Raw genomic sequence first — 15,911 nt, forward strand, 5'->3', positions numbered from 1 at the left:
GTAATGATGCCTCACCACTGGTTTTCCTCTAATATCTCTGACTACTGAGTTACATGAGTTTATTCCTAGCTTCTTTAAGAAATGTGACCCTAATAAAAGATTTTCTAGTAATTTTTGTCTTTTTCTTAGTTTTTCTATTGCAGTCTCTACAACAAAAACAAAATTAATGGTTGAGAAAATAAGCACATTTTTTGTTTCTTACATTAAAGGGAATAACTAGTGCTTTACGTTCAAGTAGAATGATAATTTTTGGTGTCTTGATTATTCTTCTATTTATGTTTTGTTTAAAAATGTAACTTATTTAATAATGGGGTTTATTTCTATACACTATGATATTGAAGATAATCACATGGCTTTTTATGTGTCATGTTAGATACATTCTCTCAATAGATGTACTTCAGAGAAAATATTGCTAAATTATAATGAATTAATTATTTAATGCATGTCTGATTTTTTTTGAAAATATATGATTTAGGATTTTAAATTACATAATATTTAAAATTAGCTTATATATAGTTTGAATTCTTATGCTAAATAATGACTTATTCCACAAATACTTAATAAGCACTCACTTTGCTATAGTTAGCGCTGGCCACCAACAGTACAATGAATTACAAAACCAGTATGTTCCCTGAACTCCTGAATCTCACAGTGTAAGCATACAATTGGAACCTTGGTGCATTTTGCAGAGGAGTTCACAATGTCATGTGGGACAAAATAGGTTAATCTGAGCTAATTTGGAGTTTTTGAGAGTTCAGGAAGACTATTTTGAGGAAATAGCAATTGCATAAAACTGAAAATCGAGGAGGGTTCAATGTGTGAAAGGAATGGAGAATCAGGAAGAACCCCATAAGTACAGACTTTGTGGCAGAAGACACTGGAAGACATAAAGTATGGAAGAGTGTAACACATCAAGGTGCAAGGGGCAAGCACCGGAAACTCTTTCAGCTGCTTCTTTCAGTATGTATTTCTTTTTCTAAAAACCAAGGGCTAATATGGCTGCTTCATGATGTTTTATTTTCTATTACTTTGCACTCTTAAAAATGAATACTGTCATTCTCTTTACTACCCTATCATTCATGTGCATAAATACTGTCCCCAATGCTCCATAAGGGGTTATAGCATATATTTGGTCAGTTTTTTTTTCTTTCTATATTTGACTACATAGAATGAATTCACAGAATGATGCAACAAAGATTACATTATATTCTTATAACAGTTTTCCCCCTGAATAATTCTCATTTGTTTCTGTGTAGTTTGTCCTCCAAATCCTTTCGAAGTTGTTTAAATTGCCTCTCAATGATATTAAGCAGAAGAACATTCTATTCATTTTGTCTTCTTTCAGATATCTTTCCCAGAGCCTCATGACCTGCCTTAGTCAGGATTAGCTGTTTACTAGGACTGATGCAAGGCTGTTATCTTAGAACCTTCATCACCATTATCTGTTTTCTTTGCCTCTTTTGCTGTGTTTTTTCTTCTGTTTTTTGGATCCTATGACAGCCTCTTTCTTGGTTTAATCTCTCGGTTTCTTCCTGAGAAAGACTGAGTGGAAGATAAGATTTGGGAATAATTTATATCTAAAAGTATTTCCTTATTTGCTCTGGCATACTTGTATTAGTTTGGTTAAGGATGGAATTCCAGATTTGAAATAATTACTCCTCTAGAATTTACAGGGGACACCATATTGTGGTTAAGCTTCTAGGGTTGCTCTTGACAGTTTGATGTGTTATTCTTTGTAGTAGTATTTAATATTTTTTCTACTTCCTCTAAATTAAAAAATAATAATTATGAGAATGTACCTTTAGTATGAGTATTTTTTCCATTGTGTTTAATATGCAATGGGTTATTTCAAAGTGAAATTCATGATTCTATTCCTTTGATGATTCCCTTTCAAATCTTCTTTCTAGACCTCTGATTTTCATGTTGAAACTTCTACACTGAATTTACTCTTCAAAAATCTTTTTACTACTTTTCAATTTTCTCCTGCTTCCCAGGAGATTGTACTAATTTGCTCTTTCAACCTTTCTGGGCCCTGGTTGGTTGGCTCTGAGGTAGAGCATCGGCCTGGCATATGGAAGTCCCAAGTTTGATTCCTGGTCAGGGTACACAGGAAAAGCTCCCACCTGCTACTCCACCCCCTCCCTCGCTTCTCTCTCTCCTCTCCTCTCCTCTCCTCTCCTCTCCTCTCCTCTCCTCTCCTCTCCTCTCCTCTCCTCTCCTCTCCTCTCCTCTCCCTCTCCCTCTCCCTCTCCCTCTCCCTCTCCTTCTCCCTCTCCTTCTCTCGCTCTCTTTTCCCCCTGCAGCCATGGCTCGATTGGAGCGAGTTGCCTTCAGGCACTGAAGATGGTTCCATGGCATCTACCTCAGCCGCCAGGAGCTTGTTTTTCTGAGCAACAGATCAATGCTGCAGAGGTACAGAGCGTTGCCCCCTAGTGGGCTTGCCAGTTGGGGTGCATGTGGAAGTTAGTCTCTGCGTCCCTCGCACTGAATTAAACAAAAAAACAAAAACAAAAAACTTTCTGTTAAGTTAATTTCATTTCTGCTAACATTTTTATGATTTCCAAAGTCCCTTTTTTTTGTATATTAATTTATCAAAGAAAGTTGTTCTTGTTTTATGGATAAAATATTTTAGAAATCCTGCATAGTCTGTTTTTCTGGGCTTTTCTTCCTTTTTATTTGCTTGTTTGTTTTGGCCTCCATTTCTTATGTGAAAGTATTTCCTCAGACTTTTCCTTTGCCTATTTCCATATATAAAATAAGAAAACAAAGAAGCTGATTAACACCTATGCATAGATGCACTTTGTAGACTTTTGACTTCATAGTAGGTCTGGACTTTCTCAACAGGGTTCTGGGAGAGAAATAACTATTGCAGAATATTATTTGAGTGACTGTTTTCTCATTTCCCCAAGGGAGTTATTTAGTTAGTGTCATTCTAGAATCAGAGAAGATAGGTTAATTTTTGGCGTATAATGGAAGCCCTGGAGCAGTAGGGCTTAATTCTCCCATGGAACTTAGTTTGGAAAGGGTCATTTTGACCCAAGTGTATCTTTAGAATGTTTTTCTTGGGCTATTCAGATTCCCCAGAAAGAATCTTTCACCCCTCTGTCTGCAGGGTACAACATGCCAACATTCTGGGAGCTGAGTGGGAAAAGCAAACCAAATGTGGAAATATTTCAATGAATAAAGGTTCAGTGAGGCCCCTGTTACATGGACTCAAATTTTTAACTGAGCTAGTGGTTTTTAGATCAGAATTCTGTTATCTTCACTAGAGAAAATCTTCAGTCTATTATAAAAACGATGCGTAAAGGGACTCCTCTTTCTGGAATAATGGAGGGGCCATATTTCTTAATACCTTTAACCAATGCTTCTGCTTGCCAGCTTTCAACCCATTCCAGAGGTGTGTAATGCCATCTTTTCTTCAGACTGAGGGGTTTCTGCACTGCAAATGGACTCACCACCCTGCCTGCGCCAGACTCAGTTTTGTTGATTCAGCTGTCATTTACCACTTGTCTTCTGCTTTTAACATTCCTTATTTTGTTTCTATTATCTCTTTTTCTGGAATCTTTATTCCTGCAATTTTGCGACTGAAGAAAACAAAACATTTTTTTCTTACTATTATTTCAGTGGGTTAATGAAGGAATAAAGGAAAATGCATGTGTTTAATCTAGTACCTATAACAAGAAGCCAAATTATTTGGTTTTAAACTGCACTTTAATGGGCTAAAGAGATAAGATTGTCTCATTCTTCACTGTTTTAGAAGAAAAAAGTTTGCTCCTATTTATTCCATCCTGATGTACCTCAAAGTAGTTTTAAAATACATATATATACTAAATACATAAATACATACATAGATTTTACAGATCTATTACAATGTTATTTGCAAGTCTCTTAAATATTTTTAAATATTTATTGAAAAGATTTTTACAATGTAATGGTTTGATTTTTAAGAAAATAAATAATTTCTCCCCTTCATATAAGTATTCTTTTAAGACCATTCAGCAAAGTTTTTAGAGTTATTTATATATGTTTTTATATTTTCTGTCAAGATAATAAAAATTTAAGTAACTTGGTGAAATTTTGTTTTACTATTTATTTTTGTTTATTGCAATATTCTTTTTTTAATTGAATATTATTGAGGTGATAGTGGTCAACATAAGTATATACAGATTTCAGTTACCCAATATACAAAACTGTACATTAACACTGTACTGTGTATTCACCCCACCCCCACGTCAAATCTTTGTCCATCACTTCTATCCCCATGTCCTTTTCCATCTTCCCTACTCCCAGTGATCACCACACTGTTTTCCTTGTCCATAAACTCTTTTTGTTGTTTTGTCATTTTTTCCCTCTATCCTCCCACCTCTCTCCCCCAACACCCCTTTCTCCCACCCACAGCTATCAGCCTGCTCTTTATGAAAAATATAGGATGCTTCACGAACTTACATGTCATCCTTGTGCAGGGGCCCTGCTCATCTCTTTATCGTTTCAGTGTTAGGATCAGTGCTGCCCAAGTGAGCACCTAGGTGGAATTTTAAGACAATATTTTATTCTCATTAAATTTCCAGGTGTTTTCTAGTTCATAAATAAATTTTAATCTGTGAATATTGTTCTGTAATTACGTAGCAAACGGTATTTACATGTCTACCAGATTTTTGTAGATATATCTCTTGTGTCCTCGGAAGACAAATATCATCTCTAAATAATAATAATTTTCTCATTCTTTATAATGCTCATTCTTGATTTTGAAACTGTAAATCAATCTCATTAATTTTTGTTTCCTTTTATTTGCTTTTTCTAAGTTCATTTAGCTTTATTTTCTACTATCTTACAATAACTATTTTGAATAGTGTTTTACTTAATAATATACACAATACTTTTATATTGATGTTGGACCTTGACTATATACTATCTTTGTAAATAATGTTATTCATCATTTAATAAATTATCTCTATTATTTTTTTTACTTTTTCACCTTGTAGTCAATAGGAAAATAGTTTGTTTTTAAGTAATTTAGCTGAACTGTGTGAACTTTAATTATTATATTTTTAAAATATGCTGTGCAATGAGTATCTCAAACTGGACTCAAGGCTGTGTTCCATCCATAAACATTTTTTATTTAAGAATTTTATGTCTAAATAGTCTTTAAAATGCACTATAACTATGTAGGTGTGATGTTGGTTATAACTCTAGAAATTCAGAACCTATTGTTTTATACCTGACCAACTTCAACCTCCCTATGCAAATAATTAATGTTTTAACTCCTATTATTTGAAATGCAATTCTGTTTGTGGTTAACTCATGTTTAGACTCATATTTTTATATCTCCTACTTAGAAGAGAACAAATTTCAAACTTTTTCATGAATATTCAAAGAAAAACCCTTCAAATTTGTTTATGAACAAATTTGATAAAGAGGAAAACACTATGTATTAATCATAATCACAAAATAGTGACCCCCTGTTTTAATACTTCTGAGTTTTGTCCAGTTAAGCAAGATGAAAAAACTGAGGTAATAAAAATTCAATCTTTATTTCTAATTAGCATCTATAGAGATAAATGGCTCAGTAACAAATATGCCTCTACTGCAGATACAACAAGTATAGTTGGCACAGAGGAGTCACCAAACTTTTCTGTTAAACACCAGATGTTAAATGTTTTCAGTTTTGCCAATCGTATGGTTTCTGTTGTAACTGCTCAGCTGTGCCATTTTAGTGTGCGAGAAGCCATAAGGCGCACGCTAAAATGGAAGTGAATGAGTGTGGCTGTGTTCCAACAAAACTTTGGGTTTCTTTTTTTTCTTTCTTATTACAAAAGCATGTGGTAGACTGGATTTGGACTGTGGAACATAATTTTCCACCCTTTGGGATAGAGCAATTTATCAGGTGCTACTTTATGCAGATAAAATTTGAGTAAAACCGTTGAGTTACCTAGATGCTGGTCCTGGGGTTCCATGATGGCCTGTTCCCTCAGCTTTCTATTTCTGACCAAGTTACTGAGTTTAGATAGATCAATCAAGACATGATCTCTACTGCTGTATATTTTTATAGCCTTCCCCTTCCCCCACTACATCCAAATTAATGGGTTCTTTTCCTTTATGGTTCTAGTTAAGAGGCATTTTTTATATGATTAGCCCATGTGAATGCATTAGGGAAGAATAACACAATAATTTCAATATTTTTAGCTAAATTTGGAGTAAATTGAAATAATTGTGATCAGAGAATATTTTTTACCCATTTTATTCTTACATTGAAATTTTTCTCTATGATGGTGCTGGATTTCTTCTATTTGATGTGATAGAAGAAATATCCTACCCTGCTTGTGGCCCAGAGGGCTAGTCTGTGGGGACTGAATCAATAGACTCCCTGGTCCACTGGCTGCTAATTGTCCCTCAGGGTGTGCACTCTGCAGGAGATCCCGTGAGGACAAAATAGGATAACTAAGGTGTTGATCCCCTCAGCCCCTTCCTTTTCTGAAGGTTATAGCTTCTTTGCAGTTCTTTCCACGGGACTTCCTTTTGTGCTTAAGGTATTAGAGCAGGGGTCCCCAAACTTTTTACACAGGCACAGTTCACTGTCTCTCAGACCATTGGAGGGCCGGACTATAAAAAAAACTATGAACAAATCCCTATGCACACTGCACATATCTTATTTTAAAGTAAAAAAACAAAACTGGGACAAATACAATATTTAAAATAAAGAACAAGTAAATTTAAATCAACAAACTGACCAGTATTTCAATGGGAACTATGCTCCTCTCACTGACCACCAATGAAAGAGGTGCCCCTTCCAGAAGTGCTGCGGGGCCGGATAAATGGCCTCAGGGGGCCGCATGCAGCCCGTGGGCCGTAGTTTGGGGACCCCTGTATTAGAGACTCCTCTCCTGACTCTTTCAGGGATCAAGGACTACCTTCCAATGTCCCACCAGTGATTTCTCTATACCTTGACTTCTTTGTAAATGATTTATTTTTAAAACTCATTTCAAATTAGACATTTTGGTGTGTGTGTTTTGTTTCCTGCCAAGACTCTAAATGAGAGAGTTAGCAAATAAATTTTAATATCCCATTGAACAAAGAGAAAAGATAATCTCTATTTATAGAGTACAAAGTTCGTTATATTCTTTCTTTCATATAATTAAATTTTGTCCATTTAAATTTCATTTTTATAACCTATAAAGAGACTATATTAAAGCATTACTTATAACAAATGCATTTCTATAATTTTCTCATTATTTTTCTTTATACAGTGTAATTTGATGTTACTTAAAAGATATAGATTTTAGTTTTATCAATGTGAAATAACATTTCTTTTCCATTTAGTAATTTTTAATTTTTAATATCTCACCCTGATATGAATATTGCTTTCTACTCCAGCATTTCTCTGCTTGCATTAGATTGGGAACATTTTCCTTCTTTAGTTTTTATTGTGTATAAATTATTTATTTTGATTATTTAAATAATATAGTTTTATAACCCAGTTGAGAAAACAGAAAACATATAATGAAGAAAAAAAAGAGATCTTTAATAATCTCAGCTCCACAGCTAGCTATTTCTAATATTTTATATATCATAGAAAGCCTCTTCTCTAACGTATTTAGGATGGGTGAGTTAATTGAAATAGTTGGTAAGAGCAAAAAGTCATAAAAATAAAATATCTATGTCTAAATTTTCTGTTATCTTAAAACTTACTAAGTACCTAAATTCAGTGATAATTTCTATGTACATGATACAGAACAATATGTATAAGATGATGACAGCAGTGGTGACGATCGATGGTGATATCCTTTTCCTGAATACTTTTCATTATTTCCATTTGCCTACAAAATAAAGTCCCAGAACAGTGTTTTTCAAACTTTGACCTTTGTAATTCCCTGTATCTTTCCTAAGGGCTTGATATATATATATATATATATATATATATATATATATATATATATAGCCTTTAGACCACTCAGAAAAATTGCCTTGATATGTCTGACCAGCAAGACCTTTCATGGTTCAGGCACTGTCATGGCCCCACCAAGGACCCCATCTACTAGTTTTCATGTCAGTCATATTTAACTATTTGGGTATTTGAAGTCTCTGGAGCTTTCAGGTTTATTTGTAGGCAGTGGTCTCTTTACTAGCATGCTCTTTCTGAACTTGTTCATCTGTAACCTACAATTTGTTTACTTTCCTCTCTTTTTAATTTTTTTTTAATTTTTAAAAAATTTATTAAATGTTTTTGCCTGACCAGGTAGTGGCACAGTGGATAGAGCATTGGCCTGGGATGCTGAGGACCCAGGTTCAAAACCCTAAGGTCACAAGCTAGAGTGCAGGCTCACCAGCTTGAGCACAGGGTTGCCAGCTGGAGCATGGAATCAAAGACAGAACCCCATGGTTTGCTGGCTTGAGCCCAATGTTTGCTGGCTTAAGTCCAAGGTCACTCACTTGAGCAAGGGGTCACTGGCTCAGCTGGAGCCCCCCGGTCAAGGTATATATGAGAGAGCAATCAATGAACAACTAAAGAGCTGCAACGAAGAATTGATGGTTCTCATCTCTCTCCCTTCCTATCTCTCTTTCCCTCTTTCTGATTTTCTTGCTGTCTCTCTCTCTCTAAAATATATAAATATAATTTTTATCATGTTAACATGGATTCAAGTGTCCCACTCAATATGGCAGCCTCAACCCCAACAATGGGCCCCCATCACACACTTTTTGTCCTCTCTTTTCTATTTTTTTTGAAGCCACCAATCATTGCCAGACATACTGGGAAGGGCTCTTAGGAAGTCATCTTAACCAGTACCACCTTATGTCAGCACTACTATGAGCACCCAGTCTTCTCTAAGAAACTATCAGAACAAACCCTATAACGAGCCATGCACATTTAACTTAGGCACGGGGAGATATCTGTGGTTCCACAGCCACCCATTATCAGTAGAACTCTTACATTTGTGTTGCTCTACTCTGTGCATTTCCTGGCACTACGTAGCTCCTTCCACTACACTTCCACACTTCCAAAATTGTGGCTAGCCGATCCGCACTGAATCCTCAGCCTCCCTTCTGAACACCCTTTCTGCCTTCTAGTGTTTGCTGTACCTAGCAGTCCCACGAATACTCTGCATTCTCAAAGTAAAATATTCTTATAACACCTTTAGTAGATAGCCTCTTTGCAAGTTCCTTTTCCTGCAAACTCTTACTTTATCTTCTTTTTGCCATAAAAGTCCACTGCTACTCTGAGGCTAACACCATTGTAATTTACCATCTTGGTAGTCCCTGATTGCTGTCACCTGGTTTTCTCTTCTTCCTTCTCTGAAGACAATCCAGTCTCATTATCATTCAAGATATCTAATGTGCACATCTGACTTCAAGTAAGTTTTAAGTCTAACACAAGCACATGTAGTAATTATTTTTACTAGGTATAGTAGGTGTGTCAATATGTGCATCTTAGAAAGAGTGCACAAAATAATGCTTTTATCTCCTCATTTATCTTGATTTATTTCAATAAACTGCAGCTTAGTTAATTCTGCTTAGTTCTTAATATAATCACAAAATGTTTTCTAGAATATAGTTAGTGTTCGTATTCTGTGGTTACATATTTTGAGTATAAAGTATATGTATATATCATATATGTGCATAAATGTATGAATGAATATAAAATGTGTGTATATGTCAATTATGTATTTGCATATTATTTGTGTTATCCAAATCTCTCTTTGGATGTTAAACTGTTTTTGAGAACTCGTAGCAGATTTCTTCTTTTCCCAGACTTCTGATAGGTGAGAAACAGGAATTTTGTTAAAATAACTTCCATCCTTTAGTTATAAAATCATGAAACTATTTTGGAGCATTTTCATCTTTTCTTTTTAAGTGTTCAAGCAATAAGAAAGATAGTAGTACTTCTTACTTCAGAACAAATACAAAGATATTTAAGATCATGTTACTCTATAGTTAAAGGATTGCTGTAGAGACTAAAGAGTGTTTTCAAGCTAGAAAACAACCTTGAATTAAGGGAAAAAATACTTAAGCACCTGTCCTAGATAAGAGCCATTGTGAGTCACCTAAGCACTGACTATGTGTTTTTCAGACTTCTATTTTGCAATGTCATCCCACAGCCAGATTTCTAAACATAGACTTTGTAAATCAAATGGAAAAATCCAGAAAGCATTTTTATAGACTGAGGCCAGATGAAAATTTCCACTCTGTAGTACTTCATTTGCCCTAAATGATGTTAGCTGCCCTTTGCCTTAAACTTTAGAGAACAAGGTGGAGGTTTAATTAAGAAATCCTAATGAAATATTTATAGAAATATTAAGTAATCAAATTATCATTATTTAGTTTGACATTTAATCTTTCTCATCTTACAGTTTTGATTATACTCTCTTCTCCCTTTTCTTACATTATTAGAAATGCTTTATTGTGTTAAGATGAGAAAAGCCTAAATTCTTCCCTGGGAAAATGACTATAAAATAACTAGGCCAGAGATTCCTGCTATAGTCATATATGGAATTTTAGGGATAAGAGCAAAAGAATGAAATCTGGGATTAAAAAATAGATAAAGGTACAGCCTTAACATTTTTATGATGGTGTAACTCTCCTATAACACAAGATGCTCCCACTTTGGCAACCTAAGCAGACAATACAAGAAGTTGATCTTTTCTGGAAGAAAGAAAATAACTTCTAGGTACTTTTAGCTACAGGCATGCTCTCAGCTAGGCATGCTCCTGGAAATATATTGCTAAATATAATTTTATGTAACTATGGTGATTCTTAGCAATTAACATTTAGTGAAAACTTTACTTAAACATTAAGTAAGTGAAGCAAAAGAGAGTAAAACTAGCATTTATGTAATTCAGAATTATAGGGTAAGGAGATGAATGAAACAATAATCAGTAAAGTTTCATTCTATGATCAGCTTCTTGCAGGCTAACACTAATCTCAAAAGAATGACCTTCTGCACTATATTGTGCAGACACAATTAGAAAATAGTCTTACTAATAGAGAACATTTACCAAGTAAAAATATGTGTAATAACTGTAACCACAATAAAATGTTTCTATAACTTTATAGTATTATTCCTCTGTAAAATGTATAAATGAAAAATCATTTTTATTTTTAATATTTTCGGAGAAGGAAACAGTTATGGATTTACATACTAAGTACACAGAGATTAAAGTATGTAGTTTATATCAGCATAAGTAATCTATATTTTGAAGTACTGTTTTTATAATTCAGTGTGAGAAACATACTATGTTGACTTGGTCAGATTACTAATTTGTTGGAGGGGCTTAGTTTTCTATAAAATTGAGGGACTGATTCTTTTTTTTTTTTTTTTTTTTTTGTATTTTTCTGAAGCTGGAAACGGGGAGGCAGTCAGACAGACTCCCGCATGCGCCTGACCGGGATCCACCCGGCATGCCCACCAGGGGACGACGCTCTGTCGCGACCAGAGCCACTCTAGAGCCTGGGGCAGAGGCCAAGGAGCCATCCCCAGTGCCCGGGCCATCTTTTTGCTCCAATGGAGCCTCGGCTGCGGGAGGGGAAGAGAGAGACAGAGAGGAAGGAGAGGGGGAGGGGTGGAGAAGCAGATGGGTGCCTCTCCTGTGTGCCCTGGCCGGAATCGAACCCGGGACTTCCGCACGCCAGGCTGATGCTCTACCACTGAGCCAACCGGCCAGGGCCGAGGGACTGATTCTTAAATTTGCATACTGAATGATATAGCTGTTACTTTATGGGTTATTTTTTTTTACATACAGAGCACGTTAGAACAGAAAATGATCAATAAATCAAGTGTTCCTTAATTGTCAGGTATTTTTATGGGTAGGCTCCATTTTAGGTTAAGCTTGATTTTAGTTAGTTGAAAAATAGTGGAAACATTTTTGTGTTACGTTTGGTCAAATCTTTCTGTACTTTGCTACAAAACTGATACTTCTTTATATTAGCTTAATGTCCTGTTTTATAGTTGGATCACACTGACTAATTTGACAGAACATTGATCAGTACACTCCTTTGAAGACTATACAGAATTGCACAAATAAGATAGTGCAACAAGTATGAAGGACAGATATGCCTTTGAAACTTCATTAAGTATGGACCCTATTTATTATGCTTTTTTCAACTTGTCAAGAATAGGCATTATAATATGGAAGATTAATAATCAGTCAAATGTGAATTATGGTGATTTAAAATATACATTTATTTAATTGAAAAATAATAAGTGGCACAAAATAGTTGAGACAGCTCAAAGAGAAGGATGCAATTTTTTCTTTAGGATGATTGCAAAGGGTGTGTCAGTGTGATAGCTCAGTAAATTCTGTTCAGTAACTTGCTAAAGCAGTAATACACTCAGTATGCTCAATATCAGAGTATAACTGGATGGGTTATGTGCACCTCCAATTTAATAGCAATAAGAAAATATCTCTTACATTGTAAACACTTTCAGAAGAAGATATTGGTGCTTAGTCTTATCCATGAGCTTCAGGCAATTAAGAAATATATATATTATAGAATATATATATATTCTTCTTTAGTCAACACATTAGAATTTGAGAATATAAGATAAACAATAATAATAATATTCCTTTTCTTACCCAGTCTTTATCCTAATATTCTTATATTGGTATAGTAATATGAATAAAACATGTTAATAAAGTTAGTTTCCCTAATATACTTTCAAATGAATATGTAATTTTAATATTTTCAACATAAATTTTATAGTTTTAACACATATGTCAATCTGCTACTCTGTACTTCTTCATTGGTGAGTTCAGTCCATTTACATTTAGGGTAATTATTGATATTTGAGAATTTCCTACAGCCATTTTAAGTTTTGTTTTCTGATAGTTCTGTGTCTGGTTTGGGTCTTCTCTTTTGTGTTTCTGTCAGTTGTGTTTGTTTGGTGATATTCCACACTTCTTTCCCCTGTTCCTTCTTTTTCTGAGCTGTGTATTTCAGTAATGGCTTTTTAGTGGGTGGTTACCATTAAGTTATTAAGAGTAAAATGTTCATATGTACTAGAGTCCTTTGTGTAATGAGTGCTTCTGCACTCTATTCTCCTTTTACTACAGATCTTTATCTTTTTCCCTTTTATGTTATTGTTGTCACAGATTATTGTTGTTTTTATGGTGACCTTTTTGAAGCTTTTACTTATAGTTTTGATTTGTTTCTGTCTTTGTGTCTGGTTGAATAACACCCTTGAGTATTTCCTGCATTGAGGGTTTTCTGGTAATAAATTTCTTCATCTTCTCTATGTCTGTAAAAGTATTTATTTCTCCATCATATTTGAAGAATAACTTTGATGGATTATAGTATTCTTGGCTGGTAATTTCTCTTTTTCAGTACTTTGAATGTTTGAGTCCACTCTCTTCTGACTTATACAGATTCATCTGAGAAGTCTGATGATAACCTACTGAGCCTTTTTTTTATAAGTTATGATCTTCCTTTTCCTAGCTGCATTGAGGATTCTTTCTTTGTCTTTGATTTTTGACATTTTTATTATGATGCGCCTTGCAATAGGTCTGTTTGGGTTGATGTAACTTACGTTCTGTTTGCTTCTTGGATTTGAGGATCTCTTTTCATAGGTTCAGGAAATTCTCATGAATTATATGTTTGAAGAGGTTCTCCATTCCCTTCTCCCTCTCTTCTTCTTCTGAATTAACCATTATTCTTAAATTGCTCTTTCTGATGGAGTCAGACAATTCTTGTAGAGCTCCCTCATTTTCTTTTTAAATTTGTGAGTCTCTCCCTCTCTCTGTAGCATGTCTAGTTGCCTATCTTCGATGTCACTGACTCTTTTCTCTATCTGGCCTGTTCTATTAGCTAAACTTGCTACCTCAGTTTTTGATTTATATATTTAGTTCTTCATCTCTGTTTTTAATCTCCTTGATGAAGTACTCATTTTGTTCATGAATTTATTTTCTTGAGCTCATTAAATTGCCTATCAGTGTCCTTTCTCATCTCATTAAGTATTTTTAGAACTTTAATTTTGAATTATCTATCATTTTACTCCAAGCTTTCCATGTGGTTGAGATTGCTTTTGGGAGATTTTTTATTTTCTTTCTGAATTACTTGTCTCTGTTGTGTAGCCATAGTATTTGATTTCATCTTCTTTGATGGCACTTGAGAGTGGTACTGTTCAGAATGCTAACAAAAAAACAACTTAATAAATAAAAAATTAAAATTAAAAAATATGTAATGAGAAATATAAAAATTGAAAAAATACAATGAAAAATATAAAAATTTCAAAAATGAGAAGCAAAAAAGAACCTCAGAAAACAAAGAGCAAAAACCAGAAAAAGAATCAAAACAAATAAAACACCACAAAAATAAAAATAATATAGGTAATAATTAAACCAAATGAAATTCAAAGGAGAAAAATAAAAAAGAAAGAAAAAAATTATAAAAAGAAAATGAGAGGAAAAAGAAAAAAAAATTTCAGTTTTGAGTGGTTACTGTTTTCTTCCAGTAGGTGTGGCTATATTACAAGTTTTAGCTCTGTGAAATTTTTGGGATAATCTTAGCTGAAGTGTTGCTGTTGCAATGATGTAGATTGGGCTGCAATCATGTTGGTGGATCAGGTGTGTTATGAGGTCTTTAGACTTTATGAATTTAGCAATCGCGATCTCAGGCCTTCTGGCCCTTCTCCCCAGGTCTCGATGGACCAGGGACCTGATGTGGAATACCTTTGCTTTTCAAGGGAAATAGTGGCTCTGCAGAGTTAGCTGTGAGGTCTTTCTCTGCCACTCTTTGTACATGAGAGGAAAAGGAGGCAGGATTTGGGAGGCTGGGGGCCACTGTTTGGTTTTCTTTGTCTCTGCCAAGTGCTGGCTGCAGGCAGATCACAGGAACCCTGGCTGTGACCTCACACTCGGCCACCTCTTTGGTTTGGTGTCTGCCCCTCAATCTCTCCACTCATCCAGGAGAAGGAGACCCAGTCACCCCAGGCTTCTCTCTTCTTATCCCATAAGACAAAACACAGACAGCCTGAGCTTCCTTCCTCACTGTAGTCTTGGCAGAGAAAAAATCTTAGTCACTCAGGGCTTCTCTCTGGATCGGACCACAAGTGCATTTTATCTTCCTCCCCTCTTTTCTACTCTGTCCACCTTTAGTACATTTGGTGTGCAAAACTTTCAGGTATACTTGTGAACCCATCCAGAGTTCCTTTGCTGCATTACAGTTTTCAATTTGTTGAAATTTCAAGGGGAGAGAGATCAGAACTTACTCTCACGTCACCATTACTCTTCTGTTACTCTCTATCCTTTTTGCTCCAAAGTGACCTTTCAAAAAATCAGATGCCTATACTTGTAAATAAAGATTTCTGGTACCAAGGATTAACCAATCAGATGCAACCTTATTGTGTGACTCTTTCATATGACCTATTATATTTATGGTTTAAGACAGGGCATTCATACCTGATGGCTATTTTAAGAGAAAAGTGGTTTGCCACTTACTAAATAGTCATTCTTGCAGCACACTGATTGAAAACCTCTGGCCTAAAGTATTATAAAACAAACATCTAGTAACCACTAAGCAACTCAAAAAATTGAGTATTGAATATTTTAGATAGTCCCTGGCCAGTTGGCTCAGTGGTAGAGCGTCGGCCTGGCGTGCAGAAGTCCCAGGTTCGATTCCTGGCCAGCGCACACAGGAGAAGCGCCCATCTGCTTCCTCTCTGTCTCTCTCTTCCCCTCTCCTTCCTCTCTGTCTCTCTCTTCCCCTCCCGCAGCCGAGGCTCCATTGGAGCAGAGATGGCCCGGGTGCTGGGGATGGCTCCTTGGCCTCTGCCCCAGGCGCTAGAGTGGCTCTGGTCGCGACAGAGCGACGCCCCGGAGGGGCAGTGCATCGCCCCCTGGTAGGCAGAGCGTCGTCCCTGGTGGGCGTGCCGGGTGGATCCCGGTCGGGTGCATGTGGGAGTCTGTCTGACTGTCTCTCCCTGT

At 35.6% G+C, this 15,911-nt stretch overlaps 1 non-coding gene across 1 annotated transcript; it reads right to left on the bottom strand.

The window, feature by feature from the left end:
* Positions 1-4,418: 4,418 nt before the first annotated feature.
* On the bottom strand, positions 4,419-4,522 carry LOC136321665 (U6 spliceosomal RNA). The gene has a single exon (XR_010728806.1). It is a non-coding gene; the product is annotated as a U6 spliceosomal RNA (small nuclear RNA).
* Positions 4,523-15,911: the final 11,389 nt, after the last annotated feature.

The sequence above is a fragment of the Saccopteryx bilineata genome, chromosome 1 (genome assembly GCF_036850765.1).
Source record: "Saccopteryx bilineata isolate mSacBil1 chromosome 1, mSacBil1_pri_phased_curated, whole genome shotgun sequence".
Taxonomy (NCBI): Eukaryota; Metazoa; Chordata; class Mammalia; order Chiroptera; family Emballonuridae; genus Saccopteryx; species Saccopteryx bilineata.